Source organism: Canis lupus, chromosome 3 (genome assembly GCF_011100685.1).
Source record: "Canis lupus familiaris isolate Mischka breed German Shepherd chromosome 3, alternate assembly UU_Cfam_GSD_1.0, whole genome shotgun sequence".
NCBI classification, from domain to species: domain Eukaryota; kingdom Metazoa; phylum Chordata; class Mammalia; order Carnivora; family Canidae; genus Canis; species Canis lupus.
The window spans coordinates 5,186,989-5,207,132 of record NC_049224.1 but is presented as its reverse complement, the minus strand read 5'-3'; the positions used below and the strand labels follow the sequence as shown (position 1 = coordinate 5,207,132).

Genomic DNA, 20,144 nt, shown 5'->3' with positions numbered 1-20,144 from the left:
CTTATTTTTGTTTTTGTTTGTCCAAGATACCTTTCTCTTATGCTTTCAATTTTTTTTATCTCTTTGGTTGTTTTGTAAATGACACATATGACCAGATTTCACTTTTAATCTATGCATTTCTGTGTTTTTAATAAAGTGTTGATTCCATGTAATACTTATATATTGAATATTACATTTGAAATAGTTTTTGACTGTTAAATCAATGCCTCATATTTTATTACTGCTGTAAAAAATGTCACTCCATATACCAACTTTTCTCCGTTATTAGGCAGAATAAATATGATTAAATAGTAGGAACAATCATAAACTTTCAATGGCTTAAGGAAAAATATTTTTTTGTTCTGTTTGGTTTGGTTTGGTTTTACGCCTACATACTCTGCTGTGTCAGTGTAACTCCCAAAATTACTCTATTCAACAATGTCACTCAACATTACACATTGCTCCAGTCCTTAGACCGACCATTTCAACACAGAACTTTCTCCAAGATTGCCACAAAGTAGAAAAGAGAAACAGCAGTACACATATGCTTTACACTGGCTTGTGCTGAAGGTGACACAACTTCCTCTCTTATCTCATGGTCTAGAATGAGTCAGGTGGCCCTCTGACTCAGCAAGGGCCTGAGAAGTGCAGTCTCCCATGCATCTGAAGTGGGTAGTGAAACAGTTAATAGTGCACTCAAGTAATTTTGATAAAATCTCGATGACGTTAAGTGTCACAATGTTAAATATGTGAAATAGCAGCAGGAATAGATAAGATGATGATATTGAGACATCTTTTCTAAAGAAAATAGGTAGCCTTTCCTTTTGTTTACAGTTTTCTTTGTGTCACTCAGGAACATTTTAAAATATTGTTAATGTAGAATTTGAGTGTTTCTTGCAAAGTTTATTTTCCATCCAATTTATCTTACTCATTCCTAATATAAATGGAACATTTCCTCCATCATATTTCTTCTGGTTTGTCGTTGATTTGAAGTATATGAAAGTTATTGATGTTTTATATTATTAGCCACTAGTATATGCTGATTTTTTATTCTGCTATCATAAGTTATTTTCACTTGATTCTCTTAAACTTTCCAGGTGCAAAATCAAGTCGTCTGCAAATATTAGTCAACCTCCTTCATCGACTTCTATGTCTTATATTTATTCTTTCTAATTTTATTGGATAATGGCAGTAGAAAAATTGTAAGTAATAGTAATAGTAGAGCATATTTTTGTCTTATTTCTGACCTTAGTAGAAATGTTTCTAGTATCTTTCAATTATGAATAATACTAACTTTGGTGTTGAGAGTAATACATTTTTCTCATGCTAAGGAAACTTTAGCTATTTTTATTCTTTTCAATTTTCCTAGTTTTGGTTTTTTTTTTTTTTTGGAAACCACAGATATGAATTTCATCAAAGGAATACTCTGATGATATTTTGGTACTTCCCAAATAATGTAAGTTATATGATTATATACCCAATATTGAACCAGTCTAGTCCTGTAATAAATCCCACTCAGCCTTCTTGTTCTTTTCCACAGAACCATTATGACTTGCACAGACTTCATAAATGGTTCCTTCGGTCTCAGATGCTTTAGGTAACACTCAATGGTATTTGGATGGAGTTCTGAGTTTTCTCTGACTTCTCATTGAACTGAAAATGTACTCAATCAATCAATGTGTGTTGTTGTTCTTCTTCTTCCAAAGACAGTTTTTTTAAAGAACAGTTTTAGGTTCACATCAAAATTGACAGAAAGGTACAGAGATTTTCCATATGCTCTACCAACCTCATACATGCATAGTCTCCCTTATTATTGACAACCTCACGCAGAGTTATACATTTGTTATCATTGGTGAACCTACCCTGACATATCATCATCACTCGAAGTCCATAGTTTACATTCTTGTACATTCTGTGGGTTTGTATAAATGTATAATGACTTGTGTTTGTCATTAGAGCATCAGACAGTATTTTCACTGCTGTAAAAATCTTTCTGCTCCACCTATTCAGCCTTCCCTTGCCTTCTCCAGTACAGGTAACCACTGATTTTTTTCACTGTCTCCATAGTATAACTGCCTTTTCCAGAATGTTGTAGAGCTGGAACTATACACTGTGTAGTCTTCTCAGATTATCTTTTTTCACTTAGTAATATGCTTTTAAGGTTCCTCCGTGTCTTTTCATGGCTTAATGGCACATTTATTTTTAATGGTAAAAATATTCCATTGTCTGGAATGGAATACTTTTCTTACACAGTTTACTCATCCATTTGTCCAATGAAGGATATCTTGGTTGCTTCCAAGTTTTGACAGTCATAAATAAAACTGCTATAAATATCCATGTGCAAGTTTTTTGTGTGGTCATAAGTTTTTAACACCTTTGGGTAAATACCACGGAGCACAATTGCTGGATCACATGGTAAAATTGTTTAGTTTTGCAAATACTCACTGAGTTTTTATTGTTATTCTTCTGGTTTCTTTGTAGGGGACACTTCAGAATTTAACATTGCTATTTATGCTTCTAACCAGAACCAAAAGTCCTGCTCACATCCTCTTAAAAGAGATGTCTCAAAATCAAAAGCCAACTGAATTCAGTCAAGAAAAAAAATAAATGAGGAAATTTGGCTGAATTTATGAAAATGCTATCTTGAATTTTCTGGGCACACATATTGCATACATTAAAAAGTAAGAATATTCTTCATTTCCACAATAAAGCGCCCTCTCTAATTTCCTTAGAATATAAAACATTCTCTTTAATGTTCCACTTTTGGTTGTCCAAGGAGAAGAAAAACAACAGAGGAAATAAAATGTTCTATGTGAACCAAGACTCCATCTCATGACAGGGAGTCATTACCTAGTCATTACCTATTACCTATTAATAGTCATTACCTATTACCTATTAGGAGGGTTGCAAGCTAGAAAGTATGAGCTCAATGTACCAGCTAATCAGATTATTCAAGAAACCCCAGAAGTTTGGGTTCATATGTGAAATCTCCTGCATTTTAATTGATGGAGTATTTTTAAAAACATATTCATGTCAAACAAACATCTGTGAGCTGTGTCTGAGCAGCAGACTTTCAGCATATGAAGTTATCCTGATCCCTTAAACTTAAGTGTTACTGTTACATTTGGCATCAACTAATTTTTGTGTGTCTGAAAGTGGGCACATAAATGACATATTTTATTTTTGACTTTCGTGTATAAGAATATCACTGGCAATGTAGGCTTAATTTTTTGTTTAACTGATGGAGAGAGTACAGCTACTTCGCTGTCAGTAAAACCTGCCAGTCATTTCTCATTTAAACATTTGTTCATTAAGTTATATATATTTTTCCTATCCCATGCTTTTATTTTAGACCTTGATAAATTGAATACTTTTACTTTTTCTTTTCAGATATTCTATTCCTCATGCTTCATTTATTACCTCAACATAAAGGAGGAATTAATGATTTTAGTGGGGAGACAGGGACATCTATTTACAGCATCCTCACACCATTACAGGGCCGTATAGCGCTCTAGATAATTACAAGAACAAATACCCAAAGGAAACATCAGAAAAGGCCGGGGGTGGGGGTGGGGAATGAAGTAAAATCAGATTCTATTACATTAAACAAGCTATTTTATAACTCAAGTACATTTATTCAAGATACATTTCAGCTTAAAGGAATTAATCAGGTAAGCAAAAAAAAAAAAAAAACAAAACAAAACTTTGAATTTTACATTGTTTTTCTTTTCTTTTTGTTTTTTTCTTCTAAGTATGTCTCATAAACTTTCAGCATATAGTAAACTTCAAGCTTTCCTTGAATCACAATGGACCCAAGACTTCTCTTCTTTCTACCATGTAACTTCGAAATTTGATTTAAAAAATGTAATAAAGTAGGATTATTGTAAATTTTTTTATTGAAACAAAAAACTTACCAGCACATAGTAGGTATTTAACTAGTATTTCTTAAAATACCATGCTAGCTAGCTAGCTATTTATTGTTAAAATTGATGCTAGAATTTACACCAACCTGGTGAAATCAGTTAATCTGAATTTATAGAAAAGACCCCTAAATTGTATCTCTGTACACACTCAATTACTACTTAATTTGCTAAGTTTTCAGGGTATGAAAGCTGGCAGATTATACAATATGCTAAATCTTGGGGTTTGAGAAATTCTTACATTGGTAGCATCTGTTAAAGTTTTTAAAACTGCATATCATTTAATCTAGTGGTTCAGCTTCTAGATTATACTACAGAATATGCTCCCTCATTTGCTAAATTATGTTTTTCAGAATATAAGACTAAAACATACTTTATATCTACCACTCAGTAAGAAGATAAAATATGGTACATTTATATAATGGAAACTTTTGCAGCATAAAAAAAAATTAGATGTCTCGTGGTTTACGTGCTAAGTATTAACTTTTAGATGATACATGCTGGTTAAAAATGTGATCTCTATTATGTTTCTGTTTATAAAAAATGAAAAAATTCCTATATACCCACAAGGTATGCAAGTATATATTAGATGTATAATGTCTATAAATATAAGGCCTATCTCTAGATGATGCACAAAATTACCAGTTCTCTTTTGGGGTGGGGAACTGAAGGAAGGGAGGTCTCATATGAGAAGTTCATATTATAGTGAAATAATAATAGTAGTAGTAGTAACATCTAACTACGTGCCAAGAAGTTCTGTTTACACAAAAAATTTCATTAAATCTACATAAAAATGACCAGTGGGTCTTAGTATCATCTCTTTTATTCAAAGCAAAAAACTGACTCACAGAGAAATTAAATAATTTGACTAAAGTAATGGAATTAGTTATTGATTATTCCAGAATTAGCTCAACCTGACTCTAGAACCAAGGCTCTTAAACTTTGTACTCTGCTGTGTATATGTCTAACTTTTGTCAAGTATTTTTAAAAATTAAATCAAACTTGTACATGCACATTGTTTAAAGGATTATTATGAAAAATAGTTATCACCAACTCTGTAATTTTTTTCTGCCCCAGTGTCACCTACTCTCAATTTTTGCTAATATTCAAAGTGTTTCACCAAATGTATACATAACATTATTATATAGCTACATCCCAATTTTTCAGTTGTTTTTTTTTTTAGATTTATTTATTTATTCATTCATTCATTCATTCATTCATTCATGAGACACAGACGGCGGGAGGGCAGATACACAGGCAGAGGGAGAAGCTGGCTCCATGCCGGAGCCCGACGCGGAACTCGATCCCGGGTCTCCAAGATCACGCCCTGGGCTGAAGGTGGCGCTAAACCGCTGAGCCACCAGGACTTCCCTGAGTTTCAGTTTTAAGCATTATCTATTAACTTCTCACTAAGAAAGATATAGTTTTTACTTTATTATTCTCTTCTCTTTCCCTCCTTTATCCCTACAACAAATAACCACACTTGCCTCCCATTCTTCTAATGCAATTACTTCAAATTGGGATTAGAACATTATCCAGCATTTAAAATGATGATATAAATACTATTCATCACTGAGCCATAAACCATATTTCTTCTTAGTTTCCTCACAGTGAATTTTGTCTTGTTTTGTCTTGCTATTTATTTGAATAGTTTTCTACTTTTATAACTTAAAACAACCCAGCCAAGTGTCCAAGAGTCTTTGAAATGCATATAGACTTAGCAGATGTACAATCAATTCAATTTTATCAAAAACTCTGGCTACTTCTTACCTGCTCTAATCTGGACTTTGCCCTCTACCCTTAGAGCACAATCCTGTAGGTTTCTTGCTTTGTCATTATCCTGGAGTCTCCCTGAGCCCCTCTTTTATATTTTGATCCCCTGATGCCTGGATCCCATCATATGTATTTCCCCTTTTTAAATTGTTTTTAATTTCTCATTTTGATTGACGATCTCAATCAGCTTAACTGTCTTTCTGAACTTACCTTTGCCCTCATCTTTGTATGAAAGTTAGGTTGGATGTGGAATTCTGTAATGGAAATCATTTTTGCTCTGTAAGTTCACTGAATTACCCTCTTGCCTTTAAATGTACAATGCTGAAATTCAAACAGTAAAATTATTCTCTTTCCTGAGTCTTTATATACGACAAGTTTTTCTCAGGGAGAACTTGTAGGATTTTCTTGTTTTCTTCATGATTTGAAATTCAGCAATGATGTTTCATGGTGTGCATCTTTTTTTCATCCATGGCTTTGGATATATGTAAATCTTTCAATCAAGAGACTCATGATTTCAAGCTCTGGGAAGTATTATTGAATAATTTCATTATTTCCTCCACTCCAATCTTTCTCTTCTGCCTATTTCTGGATTTTGTTTTTTACTAGTAGTATATTGAACATTTAGATCAGCAGTTTATTTTTTTTCTTTTTTGTCCTATGTTTTATTTTGTTCTGATTTGCTCTTGTTTTGGGGAGCAAAATCTTTCCTAAACTTTCTGTTAAGTTTTCATTTCTACTTTCACATTATTAATTGTGAAAATTTTTGTTTTCATCTCTGATTTTTCTTTATTAACAGCATAGCATCTCTTTTTGTACATACAACACTTCCCATATATCTCTGAGAAATAATTATAGTATTGTATATTTACTTTTATTATTTTTTGTTTTCTCAACTTTCTCCATTCCATATAAAATACAAATTCAATACAATTAAAATAATTTCAAATTGTAATTTTATACAATGTTTGAGTTTTCACCTTTTTTTATTTTTAAGTTTTTATTTAAATTCCATTTAATTAACATATAGTATAACATTAGTTTCAGGTGTAGAATTTAGTAATTCATCACTTTCATACAACACCTGGTGCTACTTAGACCATTGCCCTCCTTAATCTCCATCAGCCATTTAACCTCCCACCTCCCCTCTAGCAACCCTCAATTTGTTCTGTATCGGAAAGAATCAGTTTTCTGGTTTGCCATTTCTCCCCCGATGATCATCTTTTTCTTTCTTAAATTCCACTTATGAGTGAAATCAGATGGTATTTGTCTTTCTCTGACTAATTTCACTTGTGGTTAGTATTAGTCTCTAGCTCCATCCACATCATTGCAAATGGCAGGATTTCATTCTTCTCAGTGATCGAGTAATATTTTATTGTGCCTATATATCAGATCTTTATCCATTCATTAGTTGACAGACAATTGGACTCTTTCCATAGTTTGGCTAATGTTAATGCTATTATAAATACTGGTCTGTGTGTGTGTGTGAGAGAGAGAGAGAGAAATATATATATATATTTCAACACGCAAAGGTGTGTGTTGAAACCCCTTTGTTGAGGGTTTTCAAATACATATTTACACACACTGATCTTCGAATCAGTATTTTTGTATTCCTTGGGTAAATACTTAGTAATGTAAATGGTAGATCATTGGGTAATTCTCTTTTTAACTATAGAGATTTTGAGTAATCTCCATACTGTTTTCCAGGAACCTACATATTGGCTGCACCAGTTTCATTCCTACCAACAATGTTAGAGGATTACCCTTTCTCACATCCTTGCCAACAACTCTTGCTTCCTCTGTTGTTAATTTTCACGATTCTGACAAGAGTAAAGTGATACCACATTGTAGTGTTGATTGTATTTCCCTGATGATGAGTGATGAGCATTTTTTCATGTCTGTTAGCTATCTGGATATCTTCTTTGGAAAAATGTCTATTCATGTCTTCCAACCATATCTTAACTGGATTATTTGTTTTTTGGGTATTGAGTTTGATAAATTCTTTACAGATTTTGGGTAATAACCCTTTATCAGATATCTCATTTGCAAATATCTTCTCCCATTCTGAAGATTCCCTTTTACTTTTGTTGATTGTTTCCTGTGCTATACAGATGTTTTTTATCTCAATGAAGTCCCGATAGTTTATTTTTGTTTTTGTTTTCCTTGCCTCTAGAGATGTATCTATTAAGAAGCTGCTATGGTCAGTGTTAAAGAGGTTATTGCCTGTGTTCTCCTCTAGGATTTTGATGGTTTACTGTCTCACATTTAGGTCTTTCATTCATTTTGAATTTATTTTTGTATATGGTGTAAGAGAATGGTCCAGTTTTATTCTTCTGCATATTGCTGTCCATTTTTCCCAACACCATTTGTTGAAGAGACTTTTTGCCATTGGTTATTCTTTCCTGCCTTGTTGAAGATTCATTGACCATAGAGTGTGGGTCCATTTCTAGGTTTTCTGTTCTGTTCCATTGCTGAATGTGTCTGTTTCTGTGCCAGGACCATAGTATGTTTATCACTACAGCTTTGTAATAGAGCTTGAAGTCAGGAATTGTAATACCCCCAGGTTTGCTTTTCTTTTTCAAGGCTGTTTTGGCTATTCAGTGTCTTTTGTGTTTCCATATAAATTTTAGGATTATTTGTTCTACTACTGTGAAAAGTGCTGGTGGTATTTTGACAGCAGTTGCATTAAATGTGTTCGTTGCTTTGGGTAGTATAGATACTTTAACAATATTCGTTCTTCTAGTCTGTGGGCATGAAATGCCTTTCCATTTCTTTGTGCCCTCCTCAATTTCTTTCATAAGTGTTTTGTTGTTTTCAGAGGATAGATCTTTCACCTCTGCCTAGCTTTATTCCTACGTGTCTTATTGTTTTGGGTACCATTTTGAATAGGATGATCCCTTGATTTCTCTATGTGCTACTTCATTATTGATGTATAGAAATGCAGCAGATTTCTGCATGTTTATTTTGTATCCTGCACCTTTACTGAATTAGTGTATCAATTATTTTGGGTGGAGTATTTCGGGTTTTTCTAGATAGAGTATCATGTCGTCTGCAAATAATTAAAGCTTGACTCTTTTCCTTGCCGATTTGGATGCCTTTTATTTTGTTGTTGTTGTTGCCTGATTGCTGAGGCTAGGACTTCAGTACCATGTCAAATAGCAGAGGTGAGAGTGGGCATTCCTGTCTTTTTTGCTGACCTTAGAGGAAAACCTCTCAGTTTTTCTCCACTGAGGATGATGTTAGCTGTGGGTTTTTTGTATATGCCCTTTATGATGTTGACATTAGTTCCCTCCATCCCTACTTTGTTGAGGGTTTTTATCAAGAATGGATGCTGTACTTTATCAAAAGCTTTTCCTGCATCTATTGAGAGGATCACATATCTTATCCTTCCTTTTATTACTGTGGTGTATCACGTTGATTGATTTGTGAATATTGAAGCACCATTTCAGCCCAAGAATAAATCCCACATGATCATGCTGAATGATTCTTTTACTGTACTGTTGCTACTAATTGTTGAGAATTTTTGCATCCATGTCCATCAGGGATATTGGCCTGTAGTTCTTTTTTTTTTTTTTTTTAAGTGGAGTCTGTCTGAATTTGGAATCAGGATAATCCTGGTCTTGCGCAATGAATTGGAAGTTTTCCTTACAGTTATATTTTTTGAATAGTTTCAAAATAGGTATTAATTATTCTTTAAAATTTTTCTAGAAGTACCATGTGAAGCCATTAGGCCTTGGAATTTGTTGGGAGATTTTTGACCACTTCAGTTTCTTTGTTGGCTATTTGTCTATTCAACTTTTCTATTTTTTCCTGTTTAGTTCTGGTAGTTTATAGGCTAATAGGAATTTATTCGTTTCTTCCAGATTGCCCAATTTGTTGGCATATAATTTTTTATAGTATTCTGCTATAATTGTTTGTATTTGGATATGATCTCTCCCCTCTGTGATTCTTTTAATAATAAATTTATTATTTTTTGGTGTTCAATTTGCCAACATACAGAATAACACCCAGTGCTCATCCCGTCAATTGCCCCCCTCAGTGCCCACCACCCAGTCACCCCCACCCCCCGGCCTCCTCTCCTTCCACCATCCCTACTTCATTTCCCAGAGTTAGGAGTCTTCCATGTTCTGTCTCCCTTTCTGATATTTCCTACCCATTTCTTCTCCCTTCCCCTCTATTCCCTTTCACTATTATTTATATTCCCCAAATGAATGAGACCATATAATGTTTGTCCTTCTCCGATTGATTTATTTCACTCAGCATAATACCCTCCAGTTCCATCCACGTTGAAGCAAATGGTGGGTATTTGACTGCTTTTGCTGCATCCCAAAGGTTTTGGACTATCATGTTTCCATTTTCATTTACTTCCATGTATTTTTTAATTTCTTAATTTCATGGTTGACCCATTCATTCCTTAGTAAGATGTTCTTTAGCCTCCATATATTTGTGACCTTTCCATTTTTCCTTCTTGTGGTTGACTGCATGTTTTCATAGCATGTTTCATAGATGATCAGAAAAAATGCATGGTATAATCTCAGACATTTGTACTTGTTGAGGCCTGATTTGTGATCTAGTATGTAATCTGTTCTGGAGAATATCCCATGCTCACTAGAGAAGAATGTGTATTCTGCTGTTTTAGGATGAAATGTTCTGAATATATCTGTTAAGTCCATCCAGTACAGTGTGTTTCAGAATCGTTTCCTTGCTGATTTTTCCTCCGATTATTTGTCCATTACTCTAAGTGTGGTGTTAAAGTCGCCTACTATTATTGTATTATTATCAGTGAGTTTCTTTGTGTTTGCTATTGTTTTATATATTTGGATGCTCCCAATTTGGGAGCATGAATATTTATAATTGTTAGATCTTCTTCTTGGACAGACTCCTTTTTTAGTATGGTGCCATTCTTTATCTCCTATTATAGTCTGGTTTAAAATCTAATTTATTTGATATAAGTATTGCTACTCTGGCTTTCTTTTGACATTCATTTGTTTGATAAATGCTACTCCCTACCCTCACTTTCGAACTACAAGTGTCTTTAGGACTAAAATACATCTCTTGTAAGCAGCATATAGATGAGTCTTGTATTCTTTATCCATTCTGCCAGCCTGTATCTTTTGGTTGGAGCATTTATTTAGTCCATTTACATTCAGAGTAATTATTGATAGATTTGGAACTAGTGCCATTTTATTACTTGTTTCATCAAAGTTTCTCGAGATTTTCTCTGTTGTTCCTTTCTAGTCTTTTTCACCTTTAGTTTTTCTCACTCAGAGAATCCCCTTCAATATTTCTTGCAGGTCTGGCTTAATGGTCATGAACTCCTTTAGTTTTTGTTTGTCTGAAAACTCTTTATCTCTCCTTCTACTTTAAATGACGGCCTTGCTCAGGATAGAGTATTCCTGGCTACATATTTTTCCCATTCAGCATCTTGAATATATCATGCCACTTTCTTCTTGCTTGCCGAGTTTCTGTGAATAGATCTGCTGCTAGTCTTATTTGTCTTCCTTTGTAAATTAGGGGCTTCTTTTGTCTTGCTGCTGCTATGATTTTTTCTTAATCTCTATAGTTTGCAAATTTAACTACAATGTGTCTTATTGTTGTGCTTTTGTTAATTTTCGTGGTAGTTCTGTGTGCCTCCTGGATTTGGATGTCTGTTTCCTTCCCCAGATAGGAACGTTTTCAGCTATAATTTTCTCAAATCTTTTGTCCCTTTTTACCTCTCTTCTTCTTTTCTGTGAGAATTCTTCCCTATGAGTATTATTCATACTCCTGTGGTATGAATGCTATTATATTTTTTGGAATCACTGAGTTCCCCAAGTCTATTTTTGTGATTCAATATTTCCCTCTTCTTTTCACTTTCATTATTTTCCATAATTTTGTCTTCTATATCACTTATTTGTTCCTCTACTTCTTCCATCATTTAGTTATTACATCCAGTCAGTTTTACATCTCAGTTATTGCATTTTCACATTGGCCTGATGAGCTTTTAGATCAGTTAGCTCTGCTTTCTAGTGTCTTCTTTGCTTTTCTCAGGTGCACATACTGTTCTTATTATTGTTGCTTTAAATTATGGCTTAGGCATATTACTTATATCTATTTCTATTAGATCCCTGGCGATGGCTTTTTCTTGTTCTTTCTTTTGAGATGAATTCCTCTGTCTTAGCATTTTTTCTAGGTCTCTGTCTCTTCTCTATGTTAGGAAAGCCTTTATATTTCTTACTCAGAGTAACAGCTTTATGAAGAAGAGATCATTTACTACCTAGGGCCTGGCACTTCAGGAAGTGTCTGCTGTATGCTGTGTGCACTCTGCTGCTGTGTTTTGGCTGCTTTTTCCTTTGGATCAGTCTTTGGCAGAGTTTCTCCTTGGCCAGTGTGGCAAATTTTAACTAGATGTGCTCTGATCTGCTTGTTAGAAGTGGTATTTGTTCCAGAATATATTTGCTTCTTTAATGCTTCAATTCTGTACAGTAGCCACCTGATGCTATTTTCACTACAGCTGAAGCTGTGCAGAACTCTATGGTTAGTAGACATGGTGCATGCAGGTGATTTGTTCTGGTTTTCTGAGGGAGGGGGCCCATGGTTCTGGTTCTCAGGCACTCTTGTCCAAGAAAAGCATCTGCAGAATGCAGCAGGACAGGGTTTAGTGTAAGTGGTTTAGACTGCCACTTTTGGCACTGTGCTGTTTGCTGAAGTTAGTTTATGTCAAGGGTTGGGGTAGGAAAATCTTGCCAGCCCCCTACCTCATCCTGGAGAGGGGAAATCATGCCCTCTGCTGTCTGAGAAGCCCTTTCATAAGAGCAAATAATTTCCCCTCATGTGTCTCAGGTGTCCCTCGGATTTCCATTTTCACCCTGTGTCCAGATCACCTGCCCACCTATCAGCACAGTGCACGTTGGTCTGTATCCCAGGCAGGCTGGCTGAATTTTAAAACTCCTGACTTTAGGGACCTGGCATTGCAGGGACCTGTCCTGGTCTTCTGGGGGAGGGCTTCAGCACACTGGGACTGATGCTGGTTTGTCCCAGAAGGGCAGGTACAACAAATTGCAAGGGCATGGAGTTTTGGCATAAAATGCAGCAAAGAACCAATGTCCAGGTTATCTAGCCTTAGCAGATGTCTCTGTACCTACTCTGAGGGGTCAGGGAGGGAAGTAGTGCCCTCTGGCTCTCTTGTTCCTAGAGAGGCAATGCTGCCTCTCCCAGATGTACTCCAAGAAGGGGAACCTTCCGTCTCATGTGTTCCAGGGGATCCCTAGATCACACCATCTGCCCTGGAACTCTCTGCCCTCTTTTTCCACAGGAAAAAGCACTGCAGCACCATCAGACCTCCATAGCAGCCAGGCCACAGACCTCTAAAAGTCCAGTCTTTGAGCTCCACTGGTTATAAAAACATGAAAATCAGCCCCTCTCATTTTCCCAATAAATGGCTTTGTGGAAGTTTTTCCTTGTACAATCCCCTGTGCACACCTTTATCTCTCTCTGGCCTCTCTGCAACCAGGGCTCCCTCCTCTCCTCTTTACCCATGATCCATTTCTCCCCCAAACCACATCTCTGTACCTCCCACATGCCACAGTGTGTCCTGTGTCCTCGGTTCTCCCTTCAGCTGTGCAATTTTGATATCATTGTATTTTTAGAGTTAGCCAATTTCAATGGTGTGAATACTTCCACCATGCTAAATACCGACCTGGAGTCACTAGATGGTGGGAAAAGGCATTAGCAATTGTCTCTTGCCCCCATGCTGGTAGTCTCCAAAGGCATATTACTGAGTGATAGCTTATTTTTAATTACTTCTGTATTTAATTTATTTGATACTAACTTCCCTTTTGTATATTTTGGCCCTTGCTCACCATTTCATCTTTAAGAGTAAGATGTTATAAAGCCAACTGGAAGCTCTAAGCATGTGCACAGGGCTTATCAGCTGGACTTTGCTATGAAATACCTAGCTGGAAATTCCCAATACTGATGTATATAGTAAGTATTTTCTCTTAGGATACTGTGTTTCTCACAAAAAAAAAAAAAAAAAAAAAAAAAAAAAAGATCTTGTATCCTGCCTGAAAATAAAGGCCTAGCTGTTAATGTCCAAAACAGAGTGGGGAAGAAGTGGTATTTGTTCCAGAATATATTTGCTTCTTTAATGCTTCAGTTCTCTACAGTAGCCCCTTATTCAGATATGTGTGGCCTCCATAGGGTAGATACCCTCTTTTCCCTCCTCACAAAATAAGTCCTCTGCAATTTGTGCCATTTGGAAATTGCATCATGAAGACTGAAGTGCTATGACAATTGGCACTTAAAATAAAGACAGAAGGTTTTGGTTTGTTTGTTTAAAGTATATTATTTTGACACATATTACTGTTAAGAAATGGAAGAAAATAGTAAAAGAATATATTTTCATGATTCTTACTATCCTGTCAAATCCTTGTCAAATTTGTATTCTAGAATGAAGGACAAAAACTAAAGTTTCTGTGTGTAGCTTCCAGTCCTTAATGCAAGCCAAAGCACTAAGAATTCTCACACCAACTATAAACACTGCTTAGTCTGCATTGCACTGACCTCTACACAATGGTTATGAAAGCATTTCATCTGTATATGTAGTAGTTTTCTTAAGTTTCTGTTATTTCAGACTTACTAGATTCCAGGATCCTTTTCAACTTGGCGGGGGGGGGGGGGGTCTTCAGTTTTCTCACTTTGGTGACATACTTTCTTTTCCTTAATACAGTAATAGCTGGCTTTGAACTATAGTTGAGCAATGATGATACATTACTCCTCTTAAGTTCAGTAATGCCTAGTTGTATCTATTGCATTTTCTGAGAAATTATGTTCATATATTCTTGAGAATACAAAAAAATCTATAAAATATTTTCCATTGTTACTCTTTTTTATGTCTTGGTTTACTTGATTAACTTCTTTGGATTTCAGTCTACTCAGCTATAGAGACATCATTAATGATCAATGAATAAAAATGTTATAGAGCTCTATTTCCCACAAAATAGCTAATAAAATTACTTATTGTATATACACATGTTGAAAAACACTTTTGAAAACGTTTATCTGACACTACAAACACTTTGGTAAAACCAAATGTTTCTTTTTTTCTTTTTTACATTAATGAGAGGAGATTCTAGAGATTTTTTTGACACAAGAAAGAAATATCAGAAAGGGAGACAGAACGTAAAGACTGCTAACTCTGGGAAACGAACTAGGGGTGGTAGAAGGGGAGGAGGGCAGGGGGTGGGAGTGAATGGGTGACGGGCACTGGGGGTTATTCTGTATGTTAGTAAATTGAACACCAATAAAAAATAAATTAAAAAAAAGAAAGAAATATAATTCTATACTAGAATTTGTTTCTTATAGAAAACTTAAAGTGCATCTCACTATTTTTAGGTGAAAATTCTATTACTGAATCATTACTGAATTACAGGAATTTTTGGTATCATTGTGAAAAAATTTTGCTTTTTCATTCAAAATAATGCTAATTCAGGGCACCTGGATGACTCATTCAGTTAAGTGGCTGACTTGGTTTTGGCTCAAGATCATGATCTCAGGGTCCTGAGATCAGGGCCTCATGTCTGCTTGAGATTCTCTCTCTCCTTTTCCATCTACCCTTGTTCCTTCACTCACTTTCTCTTTCTCCTTCTCTTTCTCTCTTATCTTTTTCAAGTAAATTAATTTTTTAAAAATATTCAAAATGATATTAGCCCCATTGGGAAAATAATTTTAATCTAGATATACCATGATATGCGTTAGAAAATTTGTTAGGAACATGAATATGTTTTGAGCTGCTTCAATAAACCTTAATTTTAATGATAAGTTTGTACAGAGACTAAAATATTCTCCTGCAAAAGAGAATAAGCATATTTTAAAAGGTATCTTTTTACTTTAGCTTAATTTAAAGAATAAATGTTGTATTTAGTGATGCTTTTTTTCTTAAGAAAAGTTATTCCTATCAGAAGTGTTGACTCAGGTTGTCATTTTAATATGAAATTAAGACTCCTAAAATGTAAGCACAATTTATTAACATTGGCCCTTTCAGGACTCATAAGCAAAGTGCAAACTGTCAGAAAGTAAAGACCAAACGAGTAGATGTCATTTAGTGTATACACAGAGAATGAACTTGTTTTTTTAATTATTGATTTGCTATCTTTAACCTAAAATTAGAAATGCATTTTAATGTTTATATACAATTGACAAATTAACAAAATAATAAAAATGAAACCAAAATTACACTATAGTCCTGCTAGGAAAAGCCTATTGCTATACATCCTCTTATAGAAAAATAAAAATTTGAAAACCATAATTAGTCTAATTCCTTTCAGTAATGTAATATGATTCCAAATACAAAAAAAGTAATATTATTCCAAATAAGGAAATATTTGAAGAAATATGCTTTGAGATCTTTGTAGCATCAATATACATAGCAATTTTTAAATAGTCTAAAAGTCTCACAAATATAAGGTGTAGTTTAAATTATTGATATTGATATCAATACTGGAATATTGACTCAATGACATTATAAAACATCACTTAAATGATACAGAGATTATGTAAAGACATGAATCGGTATTTATGAAGTAGTTATAAGTGAAAAAGTAGCACGTGTGACATGTGTGCACAATTAATGTAACTGCCAAAATATTTTTGTTCATGGACAGAGATGGAAAGATAATACATTCCAAGAAAAAAAAAAGGTAATACATGAACATAAAGATTTATTTATCAGTAGAATCATGAGACCAAAGATAATTTTTTAAGTTTATTTATTTATTCATGAGGGACACAGAGGGAGAGAGAGAGGCAGAGACACAGGCAGAGGGAGAAGTAGGCTCCATGCAGGGAGCCTGACGTGGGACTCGATCCTGGGTCTCCAGGATCACGCCCTGGGCTGAAGGTGGCACTAAACCGCTGAGCCACCTGGGCTGCCCAGACCAAAGATAGTTTAAAAGGTCTTTTATTTCATAAGGAAAAAGAAGAAAAAGAATTTTTTTGATCCAAAGGTCTGCATTTTTAACCATTACATATATCACCTGAAGTTGATTTTAAATTAATACTGTTATTTTTAGTAGTAGAAATTATTTTAATCAGTCATATTTACTGAGTAGCTTATTATCAAAACTTCGTCCAGTTAAGGAATCCCATAATCTTTGGTTCCAGTTTCATATTGCTGAGTGATTAGGAATAAAATGTTATTTTCATTGACCCTCAGAAGTGATAAAATTCAATTTTTGTAATTGAGTTGAGCATTCTCAATACGTCCCATTTTCAAGATATTTTTCCTTTTTTTTTTATTTTTGCTTTTTCTTAATGAAACATTTTGTTTCCTAAAATCCAGGTGTCAATGGAATAAAATATAGGTGTTTCTGTGCCTACTATAACTGTTAATATCCATAATAGCAACACTTCCCACTGTTTGATATTTTAAAATAGCCTATTCTTATCAACATATAATTCATTTCACTCATTATCAGTAATATTTCATGTGATTCAGTGAAACTATTCCCTGAACTGAAAACCAGGGCACTAGACAAAAGAAAATTATTTTTTCCTTTGATGTGTAATTTATTATTCATAAATGATTTTTACAGTTATAAAAATTAAATTCTGCTACTTAAGCTTTTAAGTAATTGCCTTTGCTGAATACAATTTCATGAATTAGAACTGTCCCATAAAATTGAAGAATATAGTTGAATTATACCTATCGCTATTGTATTTCCACCTGAAAATAAATTGCCACACAAATTCATGCAAACACAGATTGTGTGACAAAAATAGAATTTCATAAAACTAGGTTAAAAGCTCACATTGAGCACTTTCTGAATACAAGTAGGTCTACAACAATTATTTAATTATCCTACTCATATTAATATCTGTACATTTTTTAAATGAGGAAGTGTTAAAAATGTGCATAGCTGGCATGTGGCAAAATTGGAATCTAATCCTAATTAGAGCTTATATGATTAGTCACTAACCCAAGAACTTCCCATAAAATTATAAAAATACTTGTTACACAATTAAGGGCTTATAATGGTAAGTAGTGATATATCCATGTTTGTATGTGGATGCGTTAATGCACACATATGTATGTATGTATGTGTAGCATACATATTTTTCTATACACAGTTATATATTGTATTTTCTATGTGCATAATTATTCATACTTCTGTAAATACATATGAATTTAAAATATAATAATATGTACATATATGGTTCTAAAACCTTTTTTATGTATATGTGCACATAATAAGGGATGATTTTTTAAAAATCTCTTATGAAAGATGGTTTAAATAGCATATGTGTCAAACTTGATTATTAGGCAGCTGCTTTCAGGGTTTGTAATTAAAACAATGTATAGCGTCTTGGAATAGTGGTACTTTACTTTTTCGAAAAGAAAAAACTAAGGAAAAGAAAAGGCAAAACACACTAAACATGATTGAACTTAAGCCTACATAGAGGCCTTAATTTGAGAATATAAATCAATTTTAATTTGCATAAGTAGGTTCATAGTAATCAGACAACTAAATGCAAACAGTAGTAAAGTCTGTAGTTGGTTCTGTGATAAATAGGAGAGAAATGGGGGATCCCTGGGTGGCGCAGCGGTTTGGCGCCTGCCTTTGGCCCAGGGCGCGATCCTGGAGACCCGGGATCGAATCCCACATCAGGCTCCCGGTGCATGGAGCCTGCTTCTCCCTCTGCCTGTGTCTCTGCCTCCCTCTCTCTCTCTGTGTGACTATCATAAATAAATAAAAATTAAAAAAAAAAAATGTTTAAAAAAAAAAAAAAAAAAAAAAAAAAAAAAAAAGGAGAGAAATGGTTTAATACCAAAAGCCATAATTATCCACAGCTCTCCGTTTACAATTAGTTTTCTTTGACAGTTATAGTCATAAATGCCAGCTTTAATCATGTGTTCAGGTTGAATTAGGCTCTGCCAATGCTGGGAGAGATCTAATCCGCTTTCTTTCCTACTCATAATGAAATAATAATGCAAATTCACTACATTGATGGGACGACCCATGTGAATTTATTATAGGCTTGGAGAAGTCTCTTGAAAGGGATAAATTCTTTCTGGGTACAGACTTGAGGTAATTCAAACCAGACAAGGAAAAAAATGGAGCTGTCATCAGAGGCCAGGATATGGAATGGATTTAATTTGTATGAATAGGCTTTTTAATAAGTATAACAGGGCTAAGCTCCAGCTTTAGTTGGGGAATATTACTGCTGTCAGTTTCCAAATCTGGATGCACTAACTTTATTTGGGAGGATAAAGACCATTTCCAAAACTCATTTCTTGTAATAGCACAGGTCGCTGTAACTAAAAGCACTCTGTGCAGCAGCCATGGTGAACAGGTCTAATTGTGGAAGTTAAGTCAACAGGACAAACCATTTTCATCAATTGGCCAGTGTCAAATGCAGTTGACATTGCCAACTGCTTCTTGAATGTATATTTTAGACTGCAGAAGATGTCAATGAAATCGAATATATTTTAGTGTCTTGCTTTTATTCTTTTTTGAGTGAGTAGCATGTTAATTTAATACCATATAAAGGATAAATAATCCTTTTCCTAAACCAATAAAAGAATCATGAGGAAAAGTACAGTTTGAAAAACAATACAAACAACATAACCTTACATCACATCAACACTAAGGAGTTAAAGTTTGACCATTATAAATATTTCAGGCTACTAAAACTTCATGTAACTTGGTATACATATGGTATATACATATTATATATAATATATATTATATATACCTATATATGGTATATACATATTATATATATACTGTATGTATATGCCATATATACACTATACATACCATATACATATACCATATATATACCATTATATACTATAATATATATAGCATATATATAGGTATATATAATATATATAATAAGAAATAAGATATATATATATTGCTTCCTGAGGCCATATGACAGATTAAACCAGTTTTCTCAAATACTTTAAACTCTGTCAGTATCTTTGAAATAGAACTATGGAAACATAGCTTATTGGTATAATGTGATTGATTAGTTTGATAAATATAGTAACTAGAGATTAATAATGAGTGTTTGATGCAGCAAAGCAAAAACATTTCAAAAAAAATTTAGGTATTTCAAGTAAAAAATATTCATTTTCTCAATTTGTTGTTTGGATCCATTGAATACATTGTTTTGCCTTGCATTAGCCTGAAATACAATACACATATTTTATCCATTTTAAGAATTTACATATGACCTTAAGTAATTATTTTTCCTCATTTTAAAATATTTTAATTTATATGAATTAAGTTCCAAATGAATTATTTCATCTAAAATTATGACAATTTTTGATCCTGTCTTACATGTGAATTATGCAACCTTTATGTAGTGGAGAGTATCATTCATTTTTATTACAATAGAATTCAATGTTATTTCATGAAACACTAAATATCAGGTCACTAGATTGTCAGAAAATAAACTACAGATAATATTCCATATTTCTCCAAAAAT

The 20,144-nt window shown here is 34.0% G+C and overlaps 1 long non-coding RNA gene across 5 annotated transcripts in view; it reads left to right on the top strand.

Annotated features, from left to right (window-relative positions):
- The window catches only part of LOC102156684, a 40,809-nt gene extending 38,155 nt beyond the window's left edge, over positions 1-2,654 (top strand). For 3 of the 5 annotated variants that reach the window (XR_005356565.1, XR_005356567.1, XR_005356570.1), the window contains 2 exons: positions 1,077-1,181; positions 2,461-2,654. This is a non-coding gene — a long non-coding RNA (uncharacterized LOC102156684). The other 2 variants (XR_005356566.1, XR_005356569.1) reach the window with 1 other exon arrangement.
- The last annotated feature ends 17,490 nt before the right edge of the window (positions 2,655-20,144 follow it).